General features: G+C 44.6%; 1 protein-coding gene and 1 long non-coding RNA gene across 2 annotated transcripts in view; one reads left to right on the top strand and one right to left on the bottom strand.

Annotated features, from left to right (window-relative positions):
• Positions 1 to 5,684: 5,684 nt before the first annotated feature.
• On the bottom strand, positions 5,685 to 19,602 carry LOC123795163 (uncharacterized). Its single transcript, XR_006780353.2, has 3 exons — positions 19,465 to 19,602; positions 12,408 to 12,509; positions 5,685 to 9,690 (listed from the first exon to the last, which is right to left on the bottom strand). It is a non-coding gene; the product is annotated as an uncharacterized LOC123795163 (long non-coding RNA).
• Positions 19,565 to 22,237, top strand: part of ENPP4 (ectonucleotide pyrophosphatase/phosphodiesterase 4) — a 14,924-nt gene continuing 12,251 nt past the window's right edge. The window contains exon 1 of the mRNA XM_045801676.2: positions 19,565 to 19,768. The gene's annotated coding sequence lies outside the window, so the exon portion shown is untranslated. The remainder of the gene's footprint in view (positions 19,769 to 22,237) is intronic.

Below are 22,237 nucleotides of genomic sequence, written 5' to 3'. Positions count from 1 at the left end.
TAAGTACTAAAATCGGAATTGTTCCGTTTTGTGTATGTGTATACACGTTTGTATGTAAACACATAAAATTATATTTGAGGTTTATTTAGATTATTTATTTATTGAAGTAATCTCTACCCCCAATGTGGGGCTTGAACTCACAATCCCAAGATCAAGAGCCTCATGCTCTTCTGACTGAGCCAGCCAGGACCCCATCAAATTGTATTTGTACTCAATGTCCATACCAATATTTTGTGGCACTGTTGGCGTCCTGTGTCTTGATGTTTGCGGTTTCTGTACTATCACTACAGAAAACCTGCTGTCACTGCTAATAAGCCTGGCACACAGTTCTGTCCTATTTGTTTAATGTCCTGAGGTCTCGGACTAAAATAAGACCTCTCCATGAATGAATGAACATATCTGTATATGCCCATATATAGAGATAGATAGGTAGATAGATAGATATAATCTTATACATGCACAGTTATAGGGGATGATGAGGTCCCCGTGGTTCCCATCTTTCTTTCTTATTTGGACTATCACTCTAGTCCAAAAACTGTTCTCTCTTTCTCCTGCCATGCCTCTCAATCTAACGCCTGCTTTTTGCCAAGTTAAGTGTCCCACAATGCAGCAAAGAACACATAAATTGTCCTCCTCCCATCCTATTACTCCTGACCCAGATAAGTGAAGAGACCCTCTTCCATCTCTCCAGACTTTGTTTTCATGTCTATTGTTGCAAGCATCACGTTATAACCATTGTAATAGCCTTCCTTCCATGGGGTCCCTCCCTGCCAACTTTTGTCTCCTACCCCATTTCTTGAAGACAATAACCTTATCTCGTGGCTCTTCATATCCCCTAAAACAGTGCTTCTTAAACTTGAATGTGCATAAGAACCATCTGGGGTCTTGTTAAAATGCAGACTTCGGGATAGGCCTGAAACTCTACATTTCTAACAAGTTCCCAGAGAATATGAGTAGTACTGGTTGGTGGACCAGTACTCTTTGAGTAACAAAGCATTATTACCCCTTGAGTAATATTTTGCACACAACAGGTGCTAACTCACACCTGGTAGAAAATTAAAAGTCAAAAGCAAGTGCAAAATGCAAATATAATGAGGTAACGCTGTACCAATGTGACAAAGCCAAATGTTGGTGAGGCTGTCCGAGTAGCCCCATCATGTGTGTGAGGATGTGAAATAGTACACCTACTATTTCTTTCTTGGAGAAAGATCTGGCTGCCTTTTTTTTTTTTTTAAGATTTTTTAAATTTATTTATGAGATAGAGACAGCCAGCGAGAGAGGGAACACAAGCAGGGGGAGTGGGAGAGGAAGAAGCAGGCTCACATCAGAGGAGCCTGATGTGGGGCTCAATCCCGTAACGCCGGGATCAAGCCCTGAGCCGAAGGCAGACGCTTAACCGCTGTGCCACCCAGGCGCCCCGCCTTTTTCTTTTTTTAACAAAATTAACATATGCTTACCCCATAATCTAGCAGCTCCTCTCCTAAATATTTACATGTCCACAAAAAGACCTGTATGAGAATGTTCAAAAGAGCTTTATTCAGAATAGCCAAACCCCAAAATACCCCAAGTGTCCATTCACTGGTAACTGGGTAAATAAACTATGGTATGTCTCTACTGTGCAAAGCTGACACTGATTTCCATGCCATGGGATGCTGGCTCAGCTTCTGAATCATCTGAAGGCTTGCCTGGGGCTGCGGAACCTGCTTTCAAGATGGCACACTTATATGGCTGTTGGCATAAGGCCTCCATTCCTTGTCACAGGGTCCTCTCATTGAGCTGCCAGAGTGACTTCGTGACATGGCCACTGACTTCAATCATGTGACTGATCCGAGAGAGAGACCTGTTGTGGCCTAGCCTGGCTCCGTGCTGCTGCCACACCTGCCGTGAGGCTTTCTTGGTCAAAGTTGGGCCAGAGACTCCTAATGAAAAGGTATGAACTGATACACGAAAATAGGGGTGAATCTCAAATGCATTATATTGAGTGAAACAACCAGACCCAAAGACTACTTACCTATGATCTTCTTCATTTTATAGGAAGTTGTAGAAAGCAAAACAGATCCATAATTTAAAAAAAAAGCAAGTCAGAACTTTGGTTGCCTGGGAACTGGGGTAAGGCAGGAAGAGTTATTAGGGGACTTTCTGGGAGGGGGGAGTAGAACGTTGTAGAATTTTGAGTTACACAGGTGTATGCATTTGTCAGAACTCAGGATGCCTAAGATTCGTACATTACAGTGTTTGTAAATGGTTTTTAAAAAGAAAACGAAGCCTAAGCCAATTCTGAACTGTAATGATATGCTGAAATGTCTCAAGGTGAGGTGTCCTGGTGTGGCAATTAGAGCGGGAGAGCTAGCTGGAGAGCTGAGCTTCATCGCTCCAGGCTCTACGTGATTCTCGAGAAGCTGAGTGGAATGTCTCAGCGGTGAAAATTCAACAGATGTCGATAGAGTTGACTTAGAAATGCCTGCCATTCTACGTGCACATCTAAGACTTCAGCACGTGTTCTTATATTTAATCCATGTTTTGTTCTGCGGGGTGAACCCAAAATGCTGTATTTGTTCATTGGTTTCAGGCAGAAACCAAGGATGAGTCAGTCATTGTATTAAGTAGTGCTGAACCGTCCGACGGGGTGTAGGCACGTCTGCTTCTGGGTGGAACACTGTTCCCCAAACTGGCTTCACATTAGAGTCATCTGAGGACCTTTTAAAGCTTTTACAGCCCAATGCTGGGCCACCGTAGGACAGTTGAATCAACACAGGAGGGTGGGGAGGAGGGAAGCCTGGGCATCTGTATTTTTAAATGCTCTCCTGGTTATTTTAATATTTTATCACATACCTAGACTTTCAATTTTTTAAGTTAAAAAAATCTTCAAAGGGACTGCAAAGAAAATATAATTCTACTCAGAAACACTGCTGTTCACAATAAAGGTTCTTAAGTTTTATGGGCGTCTTTTGCTTCCAGCTCTTAGAGATACGTATCAAAGTGTGATAGGTCAATGAGTTCACATTAAAATAGAACAAACTTCAGTTTTGGATTCCCAGGAATAATAAAATCTCGTAGGTGGAATTGTTTTAATATTATTGAAACTGATATCTATGAAAATGGTACTAGTTTCCCAAATTCTTATGTGTGTCAGTCCTGTCGGCATAACTGGATTACCTTATAGGCAAGCTGAGCATGTGATTTGGGCACGCAACAGAACATTTGTTTGGGGGAAAAATTAGATATCTAATATTTAAAGGTACCGTCGAAGGAGTCATTGTTGTTTTTAAGAAGAAATTAAAATGATATTGGCATTCCTCACTCTTATTCTATCTATGGGATGTGGGGAAGGACGGTGGCCTTTGCAAGGATGACCGCCATGGAAGGTGCTCCCTGCCTGGTTGGGGCGTGGAAGGTGCTTCTGAACCAAGGCACAGCCAGAGCTTCCTGCCCCGCCTTCTCTCCTCCCTCTCTTCCCTGCCAGGTGTCAGCACCAGTCAATTAGAAAGTCAAAGTACCCGAGGAGAGTGGAGGGAGCTTGTGCCTGGCCCAGAGGGTTTTACACTGTGAACTAGATTGAGAACAATGAGTTAATTGTTCCTTGTTTGCTGAGCAGGGCCTGGTGCCAGCACGGGGAGCTGGCCCCGAGAAGCTTCCAGAGCCTGATGACCAGGTGTGGGGAACCAGCACTGACTGCCTGCCCACGGGGGTGGTAGTGGCAGTAGTGGGGCACACAGCAGGTACATAACTGATGGATTAGAAATTTCGCAGAACTTACAGGTTTCAGAGTTTCTCTTATTTAAGAAAAGGACAGAAAATGACTTAAAAAAAAAAAAAAAACCCTCAGGCCAGCAGCAATCACATCGACACAGTAAATTCCAGGAAGGTGGGGAATGTATCCCCCTGGACCATAAACGCGTGAGATGCTTCCCGAGAGGAGTCTTGCCCAAATGTCAAAACTCTTGTTGACCTTCAGGTTGTATGACCTGCAGCAAACAGGAAGGACAGAAAAATGACCAGACCGAGTTGTCAGGGACACTGCAGAATAATCCTTTCAGCTGCAGGGCAGTCCCCAGATTGTGAATAAGAGAAAGGTTCCGGTAAGGCAGCTTCCCTGGGAAGCAGGGCGTTCTGGAAAGGGGAACATAATGATTTTATGACATTATCACTGTCCACTGAGAGGGTAAAAACTCTACAGCTATAGTTTTGCTACGGGTCTTTCTGATGTATCTATTCGGAAAATAATGTAAATGTGTGCAAAAGAAAATAGACTTTTCAAAAGTACATACACACGAAACTGTCATGAACAATTAACTGTGAGCAGTAGGGCTGTGGAAGAATTTTTCTTTTTTTCCTACATTTCTAGACCACCTTACTTATTTTATGTAGGTACCCACGTGTGCATTTGCACAAAGACCATGCATGTCCAAAACTTGGGAAAAGTATTAAACTAGCTCTACCGGAAAATCAGCTTAAAATGGCAGATGGGTGCTCTTGCCTGTGTGTTTAATTTTGAACGGATGTGTGGCCACATGGGCCTTTGAGCTGGCTTTCTCTGTGCCCCAGCTCTCTGAGGAGAGGGTGGGGGAAAGGTTACAATGCACATTTCCTCATTAACATGGCGAGCAGAGCAGTGATCATTTGGAGATTATTCTCATGGAGACTTCTGAAAGGCTAGAGGGAGAGATTTACATCTCTGGAAAAGTCTCCAGTGCTTTCCTGTGGGAATTTAAAATTCATAAGACCATCAAAAACAGGGCAAGACCGCTCTTCTGCCCCTCTGACAAAATGTCACTTGCTTTCTTTTCTTGCAAATGAGGGTATCCAGGTCCTGTTTTTGGCTCTCCAGAGATGTCAGAAAAGGAGATCATTACAACGTGTATCCATCTATTAACTCATCCCAGTCTGGATCCAGTCATGTCGTCTGCCTTCGACCCTTCGCCATGTTTCAATATCTGGTCACTGGATCACAGCTACAATGTGTGGCAATATCAAGTAGCCGGGGGGAAGCAAAACCAAGGAAAAACACCAAACCAAACCCAAATCCCGTGAGTTAGCTGGGACTGGTATCACTGCCCCGACTCTCATTTTAAAGATGAAGCGACAGACTTGGAAACGTTCTGGGATTGTCTCCAAGTCATACAGCTCCCCAACTTTGCTCCAGGGCCGCTCGCACCGTGGTGGTGACAGAGCTGGCCCATGATGCCATCGGCATTGACTCGGGCTGCAGCAGCCACTCTACCCACCCACGCTATCGATTTACACCTGCCCTCTCCTCTGACCAGCCCCTCCTCAGTATTCCAGCCCACGTCGCTAACTGGCATCCATTTATTGGGGCCCGAGTAGACTGGTACCCTTCATGAACTCCATTTTATTCTAATTTTTAAAAGTCATTTTATATACTTGCTATTTTAAATTATATAAGACATGCGCGAATACAGAAACAATATAAGAAATTCAAATAACATAAAAGAATATAAAATAAAAAGTGAAAATTATTTAAGAGTTGATACTTTATTTTTGCTTTTTAATTTAAATTCAAGTCAGTTGACATATAGTGTATTATTAGTTTCAGGCAGGGTACAGTTCAGTGATTCATCAGGTGCATATAATACCCAGTGCTCATTCCATCATGTGCCCTCCTTCATTCTCATCACCCAATTATCCCCTCCCCTACCCCCTCCCCTCCAGCAACCCTCAGTTTGTTCCTTAGAGCTAAGAGTCTGTTATGTTTGCCTCCCTTTCTGTTTTTATCTTATTTTTCCTTCTCTCTCCCTATGTTCATATATTTTGTTTCTTAAATTCTACATATGAGTGAAATCATATGGTGTTTTTCTTCCACTTAGCATAATACACTCTAGTTTTGTCCACGTCATTGCAAATGGCAAGAGTTCATTCTTTTTAATGGTTGAGTAATGTGAAAATTCTTCTTAAGCATCTCTCTGTGCTCCCCTACCTCCTGCCTCAAGACACATACTCTCAGTCTCACACACCTCGCCAGAGGTGACCACCAAGATCCCTGGTACGTCTTGTCCAGTAAAACAATTGTCAAAATGGTTGCAATGGACTAGTGATGGCTATATGCCTCCTGTACTCCTAGTTCTTTCCAGTTGAATGTTATAGAAATACGAGGGCATAAGCTAGGCCGTCAGGATGGCCTGTAAGGATGACAATTTCCATAAGGATGACAATTCCAGGTAGAGGGATAGCAATGTGGGTTTGGCCAAGAGTGGTGGCCATGGAAATAGGCCAGAGGGCACAAGTGTGAACAGACTTCATTCAAGCACAGGATGTCTACGATCACCTCATGGCCTGCTTCGTCTTCCATCTCTCATCCCTTCCTTTCCCACAGATGGACCTTGAACAACTCCTTTCTCTTCTCTAGAACCAAAGCTGGCCTTAAGGGAGAGAGTTGTCATAAGCTCATCCCCAGCACTCCATCGCTCAGCATCAGATCAGCTTTGCTTTTCTTCTCAGTCAAACCTTGTTCCTGGCTTTTACAGTGCGTCTCTAGGGCCCAATGCTATTTTATACCCTAGATCTGATCAGTGGATCCATGATATGTCACTTTCTTGGTACCATGCCCCACAAGTCAGATCTTCTTAATCTGGTGGCCTGTCCTTGCTCTCAACATGTCTCGCTTGAATCCCAGTCCAAGAGTAGAGCCTGGGAGTCTGCAGTAGACCTCCCTGATACAGCACTCTGTGTGCAAGAATGAACTTCCTCCTGCATGCGCAACCCTACTCATCTCTCTAGCACCTCCCTTCCCATTGTGAATGGGTCCGGTTAACTAGTTACGCCCAAAGACATGGCAAGTCATAAAAACAGGAGAGAAGGTGGTGCCGTCAGCTACCTTGGCCACATCAGTTGACATCTTAGGTAGGCCTGGCAGAAATACCCAGTCCAGAACACTTGTGTGAGAGCTGGGGAAGGAGTTTAGGTCGCTGGCAGCCTCCCAGATATTTCTGTGCGCACACTCTATAACCACTGGGCCCCAGCCACATAGAAAGTGCCAGCTGACCGCCAGTGTCGCTGGGCATATTCTTCTTCTCCATCCATCTGAATCCTGTGGTCCACGTGAAGCAGGAAAGCAAGGTTCTTGTCTCATGGAGTCGAAGAATTGACCCGAGCCAAAGGCAGACGCTTAACCCACTGAGCCACCCAGGCGTCCCGTGATCACATCTTTAATGGCTTACTTCTTCTTCGGGGTCTGGTTATTCTTTGTTGGTCACAAGGTGACTGCCATAAAAAGACCCCCAGCCCTGACACCCAGGGCAGGGTGGCCTGGTTTTGTTACACCCCAGCACGTCTGGGATTTCTGTGAGCCTGATCCCGTAGCCCCTTACCTGTCTCTCCCTACCTGGCCCCTCCTGGCCCCGCCTCCCATGCGCGCTGAGTGATGCGCTAGGACCTGCGAGCTATCAGCCGAGGAGCAGCTGCAGAGCGCTGCCGCTCTGAACTCTGCCTTACGCTGAAGAACACAACCCTGACAGTGAACAAACAAGGAAATCTGCCCGATGCTTTCCCGGGCTGCCTTAACATTGGCGGGAATCTCCCAAGCAACCACCCTCTGGACTTCACCATGGCCCCAGAGCACTGAGCTATTGCCTAAAGGCAGAGGGACTTATGAGGAAGGGAAGAGAGGAGGACTCCGGACGTGCAATGGGAGCCCAGGCGGACGTCCCGGGTCTGACAGTAGCCAGCTGTGGTCTTGAACGTGCCCGCTCCAGCCCTCAGCCTCCCCACCTGACAGCTGGTGGGATGGACTCACATACTTTCTAAGGTACTTTCCGGCGTTCACATTTGATGAGTCTGCGTTTTTCTCCATTACTGAAACACGAGAAACCACTTAGTTTCATTCTTACCCAAGCCACTCTACCAGGTCATTAAGACCAGGAAACAGCCTATTTAAATGCTGAATCAAGATGATGCATTTGACCACCAGCATTCAGGCGTTGGCTGGGTGCTGGAGAGCTAGGTTACAAGGGCCTTGCAGAAGCAGACTCTTGACTATTCTTCTTTCCTGGGTTAGCACAGACTTAGGCACACAGGAGACCCTCAATAATGTATCGAATGAAAAGATTTGGATCGAGACATCCAACCTTTCCCACCGAATCCACCAGGGAACAAAGAATGTCCCAGAGAAACACTTGGGGGTGGAAATGCATCTTGTAAAAGGGAAAAATCTCCGTGCTCCTCTAATCGAACCTGGCTTGACATGCGTCCTGTACAAACCTGCTAACTGAACAAATCCAGACACATGAATCTGTTCAGATGGAAATACTCAGTTCACAAGGCAGCTCCACCACTCGGATAGTTTCTAACATACGCAAGAGGCACGTACAAATGTGCCTCCGAAGACTGTTCAAAGCAGCACAGTATAACCCGACCACCTTATGATGTCCTCAGGGAAGGAATAGGCGTTTCAAATTTGTTATTTAGAACTAAACAGGTAATTAAATCTTCTTCTTACATGTACAATGCAGGTTCGAATTCAAAAATCTCTGAGGGTTTTTTTGGCTTTCTTTGATCATTCATAAACTTAAATACCGTAGAAATAACCATTTCATCCATGATATGCCACTCTTACATTACGGAAGAAATATTCTTAGGAAAGAAATATTTTTAGGTGCATTGCAGGTGCATTCTGCACATAATGAGAAATCAAAAAGAAAAAAAAATGCGTGCGCAGGGGGTGAAGGGTGAGGTAATAGAAGGAGAAGCTCACGTCCCAGGTCATTTTAACATTTTCTGCATCCTTCTTTGAAAATGACTGCAGCCATTTTCAAATTACAAGTTGAAAAGAAAGGACTAATAAAAGACACATCACAGAGCTCAAAGTGCAGTTGAATTTTTAAGTGAAATTTGTAAAGCATGAGTCGAGTATACAAAGGATGCATGCTTTTAAAAAATGTATTTATATGTAACGTCACCTTGTTCTGGAAAGGACTTAAGGTGGCATAATATAAACTACAGGTAAAAATCAAAGGAGGTAGAAACAAGGCTGGGTTGGGACGAACTCCAACAAAGAATACCAGGTAAAGGATCAGTAATAATGTTCTATATCTCCCCTTGTGGAGAGACACATGTTCATAGAGCACAGGAAATATACCAAGGAGGGAAAAAAATGTCTCTCCTCCTTGACTTGCCCAATACTTTCTCAAAGTATTCTCTCATTTGAGCATGTCCCATATGACTATCACACAGCTTTTTGAGGATGGCAAATAGAAAACGTTCCTTTTAGTCCCTTTTAAGAAGGGACTTGAAAAGATTAAGTAACATGCCCGTGGCCACATAACTAGTTTTGACAGAACTCATAATTAAGATCTTTCAATAAAAGCACAGGTTTTGAAAAATTGTATATAATTCCCTTTCCTGTGGGACTTTGAGGAAAATGACAAAAAACCAAAAACAAACAAACAAACAAAAGAAACCACCCTGCCAACCTAGGGGACCTTAAATATAGTTCTTCCTGAAAAGAACATTAATTAGTATACATTTTATCCCTCTCACTTGACGTTTTTACAAAACTGCAGTTTTCAAAACATTTGAAATTACTGACCATCGTAGAAATGATATTAAGCAAGAGAATTTCAGTTGAAGCAGAGATGCAGCCAATCCTGGGAGGGGGCCGTGGGAAGCTGGTGTGGAGGGTGACCGGAGCAGTGGGAGCGGGGCACGGGTTCCAAGGCACGCAGGAGCTCCAGGTCTCTGAGAGTGGAGAGGCCAGTTTGTCAAGAATGAGGTGTATGACGCAGTGACTTAGAGGGAACTGAGGTCCAGAAACTATTCAGGGGTCAGGTGACATGGGACCTGACCAGCAACAGTAGGGAGCCTGGATTACCTCTGAATATGATGAGAGACCATTTGTGCTGTGTGGGCAGGCGAGCCACGGGCAGTGATTTTCTAACTGAAAAAGTTTCATCGGGCTGCTGAGTGAGGACCAGAGTGTAGAGGGCAGGGAAAGAAGCAGGGAGTTCTGGAGGTGGGTGTAGCAGGGTCCCGGCAAGAGGAGGAGGTGGCCTGAGGTATTGCTGAAGGGGATAAGAACCAAGTGGTGGGGCAACTTGGCAGCAGGGGATGTCGGGAGTCAGGTTGTGGTGTTAGGAGACCCGGGGTTCCTTTAGCACAAAGGCTAGTTACCCAGACAGCTAGGTGGTTTCTATCAGCAGGAAGGTGGGTGATGTGAGCAAGCAGTTGTAGGACACTGGCCAGCAGGCAGGGCACCCCTGCAAGGAGGTGAATCAAACTGCAAGTAGACCCGCCATCTTTAAGTAAGTGGTATTATGGCTGAACTGGGCTCCCTGCCTCCCTGTTCCTATGTTGAAGTCCTAACTCCCAGTACCTCAGAATGTGATTGCCTTTGGAGAGAGGGCCTTTAAAGAGGTTACTAAGGTAAAATGACGTCATATGGTTGGGCCCTAATCCAAGCTGACTGTGTCCTGATAAAAAGAGATTGGGATGCAGACATGCATGGGCGGGGGGGAAGATGGCCATCTACAAACCAAAGACAGAGGCCCGCAGATAAAACCAGTCTAGCTGACACCTTGATCTTGGACCTTTAGGCTTCAGAATTGTGAGCATATGCATTTCTGTTGTTTAAGCCACCCAGTCTGCGGCACTCTGTTATGGCGGCCCATGCAAACTCATCCAGGGGGACAACTTCCATAATCTCTGGGAGGTCCTGCACGGTCCAAGCACTACGTGTAAGTAGCTGAGGGAAGCTGCTGCGTCCAGGGGAGACACTGAGGCAGTAATATGAGGTTCATGAGTTTTGGGGGAGTTTTCTGGAAATTACCAAGTGGCCCTGGCCAATCTAGATGATAGCTGAACAGTTCATTGGCACAAGAGTAACAGGGTGCTGCGGATGAGTTATGAGGGGAAATGAGCCGATAGGGGCCTTGGGCAAGTGAGCAGCTTGGTGACTCCACTGAATCCCTAGAGGCTGGTCCACAGCAGCTGACCCTGGAGGGCATCCGTGACTGTGGGTGAGAAGCTTGGGAGGGCAGCTGGAAACCAGCCCAGAGTGTCACTTGGGGAGGTCGGCCTGGGTGTTTTGGGTGGAGTCAGAAATGATACCACTATCATCTAAAACAGCCATGAGAGGTCAGGACTCCACCAGGTCCTGGAGAAGGGGCCAGAAGTACTCACTGAGGCGGTACCCGAGTGCAGAAGCTGACTTTCTCTTCTTACCAAATATTTGGCTTTACTCAATTTTCTGCTTCCTAATCTGTTTCTGTGTCTGCAGGATCTGTTAGGACCTGGCCTAGGCTGGGCAGGCAGGCTAGCTGAGCCGCTCCAAACCTGGTGCTTCCATCTAGCCCTATAATTTTGTAATGATCATTTTTTTTTTAACTTTCAAGTTTTACTGTAAAGAATTACATTTATTAAGTTTCCATTTTGTCCATATGACTTTACCTTCGTGAAGTGCTAACACAATTAAATTAACATTAACCAATTTTGCACTCCTTCTGGAAAAGGGACTTCTAGGAGACAGAAGCAACCTTCTGTTTCTCTCTGAAAAATATGCCAATGACACAAGTATCTCTTTTAATTTTAATGGATGTCAGAAAGCATCACAATACCCAGGGCTCCTGTACCCTGAGCAAAGATATTTACATATGTCTAACAAAACCAGTTACATAACTGACCCAGATAGATGCCTTAGGTTAAGTAAGCCAGATTGCATTCATGACAGGTCAGAAGTGGGAAAAGGCCCAGCCAGTTTTGCTCATGGCAAAGAAGACGGGAGCAGGTATCTTCGGGAATGGATATTAGCCTAAAACAATCCAACGCAGTTCAAAGCAAATCTAAAATTAACTTGGAAGTCTTGGATACAATTATAAAAAGTCATGCTATTTTTTTTCATCTTCTTCTATGATATACTTGTATTGTTTTATGAGAGTGTGTGCCTCAGCATTTAAGAGAACTGGTCCCTGACCCTGTTGGTCTGAGCTTTAGAGTAGAGCCACTACCAAAACCCCAGAGTCTACAAGCAGCTGCAGAGACAGTTTGGGCTGGGTGTATTCTGTTGGTGATTAGTTTGTACCTTCATGAGTTAATTCCAGTTGCAAACCTTGCGGCTGGCCTGTGCATTGGTGAATTGGGCATCCTAGATCTGTGGGTGGTCTGAGCTGGAAGGAGTGACAGAAGCCATGTAATTCAGTCCCTAGAATCTGCCAGGCCTGTGTTTTGTTTTGTTTTTATTTTATTTTTTTAAGACTTTATTTATTTGAGAGAGAGAGCGCACGCACACACAGGAGTGGGATGGGGGAACAGAGGGAGAGGGAGAAACAAACTCCCCACTAAGTAGGGATCCCAATGCAGGGCTGCATCCCAGGATCCCAGGATCATGACCTGAGCGAAAGGCAGATGCTTAACCGACTCAGCCACCCAGGTTGCCCCCAGACTTGAGTTTGAATACTCACTCTGCAACTCAGGAAGTAGCCCAGCGATCCGGGGCCAGTGTCTCTCATCTGGTTGAACCTCCAATTCCTCATCTGCAAAACCAGCCCTCCTGGGGGACCAGCCTATTGTCAAATAAATGAGACAAAGCAAGTCAAGTACTCAGTGCAATGTCTGACACATGATAGGTGTTAACGATTATTGTCACTGTGACCAGAAAAATGTTCCCCAACCTGAACAATGGTCAACAGAAGTCAGAGTTTGGGTGGAATTTATGTAAGGTCCAATTTAGTGGAACTTAAATTTTCTGGCCTTCGGGGCACATGATTATGCATATCCTGTTCGTTCATTCATGAGGTGCGTGATTGCTTAAAGAGCAGACAAAAATCCACAAAGGCAGATGTGGAGTGGAGACAGCAGCTGGATGGGCATAGGGGAGAAGGGCTCCCTTCATCCATGGCCACTGCCCACGTGGCTGGGTCAGATCAGGGATTAGAGCTTAGCTTTGACATTCCCATAGAATCTCAGACAAGCACCTTAACCTCTGTGATTGACAAACAACATGGGTATAAAAGGCATGCTTGCTTACTAGCTAGATGTGAAAGCCAAATAAGACCCTCATGTAAAAGCACTTTGTAGGCTGTGAAGCACCAAACCATCCAAGTTCAATTATTATCCTAGACCTCCGTCCCCCACCATAAGCATTTAGTGACCTCAAACTGCTCCTTGCCAATTTGAGTTATTCTATATTTAGTGCAGAAAGCCCCCACGTATCACATAATAACCTATTCCTAGATCCAAGGGTCCCCTTGGTGTCCTGTTAGCTGCACTCCACTGTGTAACACAGCAGGATACCAGGTTACTAACTACTACCTAACCCAATATTTTCCAAACATGTCTCATCATGAGACATCCAGTATTTATGAAAAATAGAATTCTCAGATGCCACACAAGATTGACTGGGTCCAAGTCTTCAGGGGAGGGACTTAGGACATTTTTAACAAAAGTCACAGGTGATTTTGTGATTTGGCAAGACTGGGAAACGGTAAACTAACGAATGTAAATGTGTTAGTTAACTAATATATTACTCTATCTGGACTTAACCCAATTAAAATATTCAGCTTCTTTTTTTTTTTAAGATTTTATTTATTTATTTGACAGAGAGAGAGACAGCCAGCAAGAGAGGGAACATAGGCAGGGGGAGTGGGAGAGGAAGAAGCAGGCTCCCAGCAGAGGAGCCTGATGTGGGGCTTGATCCCAGGACTCCGGGATCATGCCCTGAGCTGAAGGCAGATGCTCAACAACTGAGCCATCCAGGCGCCCCTAAAATATTCAGCTTCTTAAATATCCTAAAGGAGTTATACTAATTCTAGAAATTCCAAGCAGAGCCCTAGAGAGGATTTATGTATGAGTAAAGAGAATTCTTTAAATCACACTGTTAAGAGGAATGTTTATTAAATTCTATATACATTGTTTTGTAGTTCCATAGTTCAAGAGAGATCTGAATATCCTTGGAAGAAAAACTGTAAAGTGATGGAATGCCTAGAAACACCAAGCGATAAAAAGATGTACAGTAATTAAACTTATGTAAGTCCAGAGATATTATCACTTTAGCAAAAGTCTTCACATTTGAGAAGAGATATTATCTTAGTGATTTAAATATACACATTTCTCCCTACATTTTAACACCTCTGAAATCAAAATGTACCTTACAGCTGATTGGCTACAATTTGTCATCAAATTATAGGGCTTCTTAACACAGTCTTTTGTATGCAATGAAATACGGAAATGAAGCACCAGACGATGACATTTTCCTCCATCCCTACTGACACACAAGTGGTCTAGGTTCAGTGTACTCTCTTGCCTGTCTACCTCCAAAAGCCTGGCCGCACCTGAAGGACCAGCAGCCAACCAGCCTATCCCACCTGCTTACCTAGGCTGCAGAGTTCTCTCTCTTCCTATAGCTCTTACTATCTGAAGAACATTTATTTTCTTCTGTTTCTCTTGCTTAGCATTTTTGTTGCTGCCTGCTTGACCAATTAGTTTCTGTGCTACCTTATCACTTTACAAACATCTTTGGACTCTAGAACTAGATGATACCCAACACTGCTGTTTTTCCCAGGGCCTAACACAGAGCTCCTACCTGGCAATATTCCATAGATATTGAGGATGATGGCACTTAAGTAGGGTGACCATACCCTTCATCATCCAAACCAGGACATTTTGGAAAGCGAAAGCCAGATGTTAACAATTTCCTGAAGATGTCAACATCCTAACCCTCATAGGAAAAGGAACCTTGCAGGTGTGATTAAGGTAAGGATCTTGAGATGGGGAGATACTGTCCTGGATTACCTGGGTGGGCCTAACTTAATGGTAATCAGAAGGTTCCTTACGAGGGAAAAAATGGACAGAAGAGTCAGAGAGACAGATCAGAAGATGCTACACTGTTGGTTGTGAAGAGATAGAATGGGGCCACAAGTCAAGGAATATACTTGGCCTTGAGAAGCTGGACAAGGCAAGGAAATGGATTCTCCCTAAGAGTTTCCAGAAGGATCGAAGCCCTGCCAACCTATTCTAGACTTCTGACTTCCAGAACCATAAGATAAAACACTTGTAGTAATTCATTACAGTAGCCATAGGAGAGAGAGTTCTCTAACCTGTGAGAACAAACCAAAACCCAGCTCATCCAGCGTCCACGTCCAGATTCCTGCAGCTGAATGTAAGCTCCGCATGATTTCACCTCTCCCTCTTTGGGCTTCCCTTATAACATTTACTTTACCCAACAGTAATGTAAGCAAATATTTGCTTCTCTTATCCCTCCCCCCTTCAGATGTAAGCGATAGAAACCCAATTAAAACTGGCGTAAGCAAAGGTATTGAATCACGTGACTGGAAAAGCCCAGCCATGGAGCTTCAGGTAATCTTGGATCCGAGCGCCCAAAGTCACCACGTATCACGCTCCATCTCTTGGCTCTGCATTCTCTGTGTTGGCTTTATTCCCAGGTAGACAGACTTTCCATCTGCAGTAACAACAACGATCACCAGCAGCTGGGGCAGGCTTATAGTTTACCTATTTAGCAGCGGGGGCTGAAAGACTGACACTTTCTCAATTGTTTCAGCAAAAGTTTCAGGACTGAGTCTCTTGGGTCTCGTCTGGGGCATGTCCCCATCACCAAACCAATTCCTGTGGTCAAGGGAGTGAAATTGGCTCTCACAGGCCAGGCTTTGGTCAGAGTAAAACTCATCCCAGTTTGCCTGGGACTCTTCTGGTTTCAGCATTAGAAGTCCCATGACCCCAGGAAATGCCTCAATTTAAGGCAAACTGGGATAGTTGGTTACCCTGGGCCTCCATGATGTGGTCAGCCCCAAATGACTCCTACAGATTAAAATTGAAAAGGAATTGGTTTCCTGGAGAAACCACCAGAAGAAGAGGAAATGGATGCTGGGTGGGCAAAAGCAATAGAGAGATGTCTTCTCCATCCACCTTTCTAGATTAGAGTTACCTTGAAGGCAGGGACTGAATCTTATTCATTTTTGTATCTTTCAAAAAATTGAGTACGTTGCTTTCTACCTAGGAAAGCCTCAAAAGAATTTATACTGTTTCTTGCACCACTTTATGAAATGCTTGAAACAATTCCTTTAGAGTGAGAGAGGCATGTCTGACACCAGTACATTATGGATAATACAGGATCACGTTTAACAAGAGCTTTTAAAAATAGCTTACAATCTTACTTGATTGAGATTATTAAAATGTAATCTTGCAGAAAATGGGGTGGGTGGAGAGTTTTAGTTAAACTTTGCAAATCACTGAAATACGATGATTCCCCCCCCACACACTGTCCTTTCCACTCCCCTTATATTAAAGATAAAACTGGTACTGTGTTTACATTAACATCTAATATATATTAAAAAGTGAAACTTAAAATACCCTTCTAGTGATCTGAAATTCTATTCACTAGTTTCGGTTTTGTTATTTAATCAGACTGAGCAGTGGATAAGAACTGTTTTTCTTTGGGCAGGGTGTGGCTTTTCCTCTGAAACTCTTTCTCTGTAACTTCTAACGTCTGACCCATCCCTTTCAGCAATGAGTTATGCATCCCGATTAGGAATTTAAAAAAGAAATAGCTACACAAAGAGCTATGTCTTTGATCCAGAGAACAGGATAAAAATTTTAAAGTATTGTATGCTAATGCAGAATCTTGAGTCTAGTAAATTGGGGGCGGGGGAGAAGAAACTGCCTCAAACTTAGTGCTTCCAAAACTGGCATTGGCTATGGGGGCAAAGACTGTACTTGTAATTAGTTTCTGTGAATTTAGCCAAGTCAATTCTCTCTGAGGTGCAACATTCATTTGTAAACGATGAGTTTAGAGTATTGGTCCTAGCTCATTTCAGTCTAACACAAAATGGGTTTAAACTTTCTCCATATTTCTAAGATTTATATAAAATTTCTTTTTCAAAAGCTGAGCTGAAAGAACATTATAAATTTTATCATTTTGCCAGCTAAATGAAACAATATACATGTCTAAAAATCACTATGGAGAGGAAGACTTTATGATTCTGTTACGTTTTGTTTTATTATCGTTAAATTCCTCCAATGACTCTATAGCATGCTTTGTGGTGGAGTTACCTGCACTTAATTCGCCCTTCATTCCCACTGAGAAAAGAAGCAGAGTTTGGGAAAGATCTCAGCTCAAGGTCTGGACCCAACTGATCCCCTGGTAATTCCACATTCTTTGCTGGCTTAGATTTGGGCATACGACACAATTCTAGTCAAAGTAAGTGAAGGTTGTTGGAGACTCCTGAGACAGAGAGAAACCTAGAAGTCACTTCTGTTGCTCAGTGGAAGTGAAAAATGAATCATATGGTTCCTGTTGCTACTGTTATGTTTACCACTAGAGCGACTAGAAGCCAAGTCTGTTAATAGCCCAGCGGAGAGTTAGAAAGAACCCAACATGGAGACATTGTTGACCTGCTAATTCAACCAGTCCCAAAGCCTATCCTACCTGTGGTCTTCCTATTTCATGAGATTTTAAATATCCTTATTATTTATGCCCATCTGAAACAAGTTTTCAGTTGTGGTTGAAATGGTAAATATTTGAAGGATAACAGAAGGTTGGTGCTAAAAGAGCCTCATGAATCATTTTGTCCCCCTATTCTCAACCACATTATTTATAAGAAGGAAACTTGACTGCATAGGACTCCCTGATCTGACCCAGCCACATGGGCAGTGGCCATGGATGAAGAGAGCCCTTCTCCCCTATGCCCATCCAGCTGCTGTCTCCACTCCACATCTGACCTTTGTGGATTTTTGTCTACTCTTTAAGCAATCAAGCGCTTCATGAATGAACGAACAGGATATGCATAATCATGTGCCTCAAAGCACCGAAAATTTAAGTTCCACTAAATTGGACCTTACGTAAATTCTCCCAGAACTCCGACTTCTGCTGACCATCGTTCAGGTTGGGAAACGTTTTTCTAGTCATAGTGATAATGATCGCTGACACCTACCATGTGTCAGACATTGCACTGAGTACTTGACTTGCTTTGTCTCATTTATTTGACAATAACCCGAAGAGGCTGCTACTGTAGGAGGGCTGGTTTTGCAGATGAGGAATTGGAGGCTCAACTAGGTAAGAAACACTGGCCCCAGATCGCTGTGCTACCGAGGGATGGAATGAGTATTAAAACTCAGGCCTGGCAGATTCTAGGGACTGAATTACATGGCCTCTGCCACTCCTTCTGGCTCTGACAACCCACAGACCTGAGATGCCCCATTCAGCAATGCACAGGCCATCCTTGAGGTTTGCCACTGGATTAACTTGTGAAGGTACAAACTAATCACCAACAGAATACACCCGGCCCAAACGGTCTCTGCAGCTGCTTGCAGACTCTGGAGTCCCAGCCATGCCTATACTTCTAAGCTCACCCCCAAGATGCAGACCTTAGACCTTGATTTCTTTCTTTCTTCCTTCCTTCCTTCCTTCCTCCCTTCCTTCCTTCCTTTCTTTCTTTCTTTCTTAAGATTTAATTTTTAAGTAATCTCTTTACCCAACGTGGGGCTCAAACACACAACTGCAAGATCAAGAGTCACACACTCCACCGACTGAGCCAGCCAGGTGCCCCATAGAACTTGATTTTCCAAGCTCCACTATTGCAGGTTACTAATCCTGGTACTGGGTTTACATCCAGTAAATCCTCAACCCCTGAAAATATTAAAATATGACTAATATTCTTAATTCATTTAGTCGCATGTTTTTAAGCAACTGCTGGAGCTATTAGTATTTAATATGAAAGAAAATATCCTCTTGGAGCTTGCATTTTAAAGTGAGGGGAGGCATGAATCCAGAGCACCTTAAAAGTTCCATTAAATTCAATAAACATTTAGTAAGTTCCTTTTCGACTCCAGGTTCTGTATTTGGCACTGCAAATACAAAGAGAAAAAAGATACCATCCACTTTTACCAAGTATGCCTGAATCACCCAAGCGTTAAGAAATAAATCTACTTCATTTGCTAATTTCTCTTTCTACTAGTAAGTTTAGAGTTACATTCTTCTGTTCCATTAAGCTTCCAATTAAAGGCAGGAGCACAATCCCATCTGCCTCTGTCAAAAGACGTGCCCATTTCCCAGCTGGTTTTCTACTGCAAGGATTGTTTCTGTGTTTCTTGTGACTTTACCTGTAAACTGCTTACTAATCAGCTTTGGGTGTAAAGGTGATCACTTTTCCAGTAAAACATGTACTTTGGGCAGAATCACATCGCATTTATCTCCATTCACTGGAACTAGCTGAAGAAGCCTCTCTAGACCTGTGCTGGGCCCTGGTGCTGCCAAAGTCGTTTTTCCTAAGGATAACCAAAGTCGCCAGGTGCCTATTAACTAGGGGCGAACTGGGCTTGGTGATAGCCCGGGGCCTTTCTGGGACTCGCTGGGTTTCAGAACCCGTGAAGGGCACCCAGCCCGAGGATGACAGAAAGGGGGCGTGGTGGAAGATAGGAACCGACCTCCTCGAGGTCCAATGCGACCCCACCGAAGCAGCTGTCTCCCGGTAGTACCTGACTCTAACCAATCGCAAAGGGAATTACATTTAATGCGGCTCCGGCAGCCAATCCGAGCACACGTCTCAGCCTCCGCCGCCCGCCGTGTCCCAGCCGGCTGGCGGCAGGTTCCGCAGTCGCGCGCCGGGTGGCTGCGCACACTCCAGAGTGCCCCCGACAAAACGGTTCGCGGGGAGGTTGGGGCTGTTACCCGCGGCGGGGGCGCCCGCTGTTGCGCAGGCGCCTCAGGAAGGTCTCTGCCTCGCGCGTGTCCCTTAGGGTCGGCCTCGCCCCCAGGGCCCACGAGCTCCGGGTTCCGCCAGTGCTGAGTTCCGCGCGCCGGCGCCAGCGGGTGAGTGTGAGTCTCGTGGTGCCGGCCTTCCGGAGGGAGATGCCACCCCCTCCTCGGTGGCCTGGGGCCTTGACACTAGAGGTGGTGACAAACACCCCCCCCCCCCACGCACACACCCTTCCCCCAGCCCCTAGGGCGCTGGCGGGTCGTCCGCGAAGGGCCCCGGAGGCGCCGGGAGAGAGCTGGGCTGGGCGAGGCGGAGGGCGGTGTTGGGGGGGCGGGAAGAGCAGTTGGCAGGGGGTTGGGGATGGGGGGCGTGCTGCGAAGGGTGGGAAGGCCGGTGGGCTGACCGCAGCGGAGGGGCGAAGGTGGGCAGGGGAGACAGCGAGGGGAGGCGGGCGGCGGGGTGGGCGTTTGCGTCTGTCTGAATATTAGATCAGAGTTCATGACAATTACATAATCAAATTTAAGAACTAATTTCCTAGAAAACCAAACAGCGAAGATAACATTTAAGTGCTTTTTATAGGCTGGACACCGTGTTAAGCCCTCGACAAACAACGTTTCCCTTTCTAGGCATAGCAACCCTGTGAGAGAATAGCGTCCCATTATACAGATGAGGAAATTCAGGCTCTGAGAAGTGAAGAGAGTTCCACGTTGTACAGCTGGTGACAGGCAAATTCAGGTTTATACCAGGTCTGACTCCAGAGCGGTTTTGCCTAACCACCAGGTGATCTGCTGGACCTAAGCCTGAAAACTTGCTCAGTGTCGTAAGAAGCCAGCTGCTCGTTTTAATGTCATGGTTTTCTTCTCTTTCTTCCTTTTTTTCCTCCAGGCTGTTTTAAGGAAATTAAGCTCATTTGAAAGCAAAGAGGAGATATTTTATGTATTTTAGATTAGCTACAAAATGTAATTTGGGAGAAGTTTTGATGAAAACACCAGAAGTATGTGAGGGGTTATTTTCCTATGTAGAAAGTAAGATAGTGTAGTTGTTTTGAAGATACTAGAAAATTTTGTGTGCACTCGAAAATGGGAGAATTATTTAGAATGCCAGAATTTTTAGGACTGAGAAAGTCTTCTAGAGAGTAGGTTTTTTTCCCCCTTAGAACAATAAGAAAATAGTAATCTAGAGGAAATCACCAGTGTCCCATGTCCACAGACAATGCTATTTTATTTTAAAGCTGTATAAAAGTTTATTTTTTTTTAAAGATTTTATTTATTTATTTGACAGAGAGAGAGACAGCCAGCGAGAGAGGGAACACAAGCAGGGGGAGTGGGAGAGGAAGAAGCAGGCTCATAGCAGAGGGGCCTCATGTGGGGCTCGATCCCATAACGCCGGGATCACGCCCTGAGCCGAAGGCAGACACTTAACGACTGTGCTACCCAGGCGCCCCTGTATAAAAGTTTCATTATAAATATTTGTGAAGTCTTTAGACGAGGGCTTTTGTATTACCAAGCAGATGGCGAGCTAATGGTGACAAATATCTTTCACCATTTCCTGTAACTGCTGCTCGCTCCCAGCTTCACTTGGGCTGAGAATGCCTGTGGGAATTGCCTGACATGCATTCCATCCAGGTAAAAAAGTCATCCCAGACGAGGTAGAGCATGTTTTGTCCCCTGAATTGAAGATGACTACCTACTACTTCTGGTTGCTGTTGGGATATTTGGGTGTAGTCCAGATGAGTCTGCTTTTTTTTCTTCTTCTTCTTTTTCTTCTTCCCTCCGCTATTTTTTGTTTGTTTGTTTGAAAAATTACAGAATTTTTTTCAAAGTTTGGTCATGTAACAGTTAGTGATTTTGCTTCCTTGAAAACTACTTGAGAACTTTTCACTGGTATTTTGTTTATTGATTAACACCCCCTGTTAGAATGAAACAGAATGCAGTAGGCATAGATATAGGCACTGCTAATGAACATGATCTGGCAGGAAAAGTTTTGGTAATCATTTGGAGTTTATTACTAGTCTTGTTAACTTGCTGTTATTAGACTTGTAAACTTGTTGGGGGCATGAATTAGTAAGTGCATAGTAAAGCTACTAAATTGCTTTCTAAGCTTGGCCAGTCACTGGACTTCAGCTCTAGCATATGTAAAAAGGGGTTGGACTAAATTATTTCTCATTATTTTAGGGTTGCACAATAGTAGTATTCTGCCTGTCATAGTACAGACTTTTTGCTAACGTAACAGCTTTGTAACTAGAATGGATAAAAGGAGACTAAATTTGAGGGCCTGTTCTGTAAGACTGTATGCATCCCCATTTCACAAACACCAAACCTAAGTCTGGGAAAAGTAAGATCTGCTCACAATTGCCCAGTGACTGAATGTGAGTTTAAGTTCTGGGATCATTCTGATATCAATGCCTGTGATCTTTCTGCTCTGTCTGTGCTTCTAAGCCTGGGGACAAGGATCCTAAGAGTGCTAACGCATTCCTGAACCCCAGGATAAATAGCACATGTATTTGAGCATCGTCTTCATTCAAGATTTAGGGAAGCGAGATTTTGATTTAATTGTATTTTGCAAGAGGGTCAGACACAGGT

The sequence above is a fragment of the Ursus americanus genome, chromosome 29 (assembly GCF_024610735.1).
Source record: "Ursus americanus isolate L20-20 chromosome 29, mUrsAme1.1.p, whole genome shotgun sequence".
NCBI classification, from domain to species: Eukaryota; Metazoa; Chordata; class Mammalia; order Carnivora; family Ursidae; genus Ursus; species Ursus americanus.
The sequence above is the reverse complement of the archived record's forward strand: the minus strand, read 5'-3'. Positions and strand labels throughout refer to the sequence as shown.